This window comes from Echinops telfairi, unplaced genomic scaffold, assembly GCF_000313985.2.
Source record: "Echinops telfairi isolate 266 unplaced genomic scaffold, ASM31398v2 ScPeMD7_4048;HRSCAF=4782, whole genome shotgun sequence".
Taxonomy (NCBI): domain Eukaryota; kingdom Metazoa; phylum Chordata; class Mammalia; order Afrosoricida; family Tenrecidae; genus Echinops; species Echinops telfairi.
Window position 1 is genome coordinate 881,976 of NW_022107947.1, and position 1,961 is coordinate 883,936.

Here is a 1,961-nt window from a genome sequence, read left to right on the forward strand (position 1 = left end):
CCTTTTCCTAGACCATGTGCAGACACACACACACACAAAGGAGTGGGGTGGGAAACCCAGCCCCAGGTGAGCTTTCTCGGGACAAGCCAACAGACGTGATGAGAGGAAGGGGCTTATTAAAGGACCCTCATGGACAGGCTCCTCCTCCTCCCTCCATTTCCAGATGCGCTTCTAAAGGCCCTGCCAAGAATGCTAATGAGAAGCAGCCGGCCTCCCTGCCCCAGCTTTTACCTGCACATAGCTAAGCATTTATCGCCATTTACTTTGGAGAAGAGGCAAGAGGCGTTTGTTTTCCATTCTCCCCTGTAGGAGCTGGGGCTCTGAGAGGAGGAGAAAGCAGTCTACAGCTCCCCTGCCTTTGCACTCCAGCCAAAACGCAGTGGGTGGACATATGAACAAGGACAAACATGGTGGGTGGGGGGTGGTGGCTCACCGCCACAGGGAGGTCATTAGCAAAGCCCTTACCTTGAAAGGAAGCAGAGAGCAGAGTTGCAAACTAATGTATTCTGGTGCAGTTGCCCCAGCAGAGGATTTGTCTTTCCACCCCAGCTCTACAGAATCAGAATCTACATTTTAGCCAGAGTGTCCCCACCACCACCCACCACCCTGTCCCTATACATAAGAATCTTGTTAAAACATTGATCGATAAACCCCTCAGAAACAGTAATGGACGTAATGATTCCCTAAGGATACGGGAAGTGGGGGAAGTGGGGGGAGTGGGGAGCAGGGAGGAAAGGAGAACAGATCATGATGACTGTGTAACGCCACTCCACTCGAGGGGATTGAACATCAGAATTTCAGGTGAATGGATTCATTGGATGGTGTAAGTTATGACAAAACAACAAAAATAATAATATATCATTTACTAAGGGTTCAGGGGAGTGGGGGAGGGAGGGGATAAAGGGGAACTGTTATTAAGGAGTTCAAGAAAAAGAAAATGGATTGTAAATGATGGCAACAATTGTACAAACTATGCCTGATCTAATGCAACTATAAATTGTAATAATATCTGTAAGAGCTCCCAATAAAGTAGGCTTTTTTTAAATGTAGATTCTGATTCTGCATATCTGGGGTATAAAGGCAAATTCTCACCAGGGTATCGAACAAGAATGAACCAGATGAAAGCCCCAGACAAGAGAATTAAGAACATTATGTGGCATAGTGTTTACACGTTGGGCTGCTGCCGGACCTCAAGGTCGGCAGTTCGAAACCACCAGCCACTCTGTGGAAGAAAGAGACAGCTTTCTACTTGTATAAAGAGCTACCGCCTTGGGTGTCATCTTTACTAAAGCCCATTGTACACAGAACATACAAAAGATGTCAGCAAGGTTGACCGTTAGTGGCAACACTTCCAGTCAAGAGTTGGCTGTTACTAGTTAAGTTTTGACTCAGTAAAAAGTTATACTTGGATTTTCAACTGCCTAAGGGGGACACATCTCTCTCCCTCAGAGAACCCAGTGGGGGTGGAGCTGCTGACCTTTACATGAGCAGTCAAGTGCTTTGCTGCGCCACCAGGGATCCCACTCCTGAGTGATCCCATGTCACAGAGCACACTGCCCCTGTGCTTTCCTAGGCTCTGTCTTTACAGGAGCACATCACCAGGTGTTTCTCTCACGGAGCCGTGGGGTGGGTTTGAGTCACTAAAGTTGTTATTAGCAGCTGAGCACCTACCGGTCACACAACTAGGACTGCTTCATGTTCCTCTAGCTGCTGCTTGACCGGCACACCAAGAGTTTGGTTACACACTTCTCTCACAGGTTTTCACATCTAAGGCATTTGTAACTTTCTAGCTCGTGCCACGTTTGGGAGTATGAGTGGGAATCGCCTGGACGACAATGGAGTTTGCCGTGAGTTAGTAGCATTCTAGATAGAAAATGTGATGTGCAACTGACGATTGGATTAAAAAATGGTGGTATATACATACAATGGAGTACTACGCATCACTAAAAAGCAGTGATGAA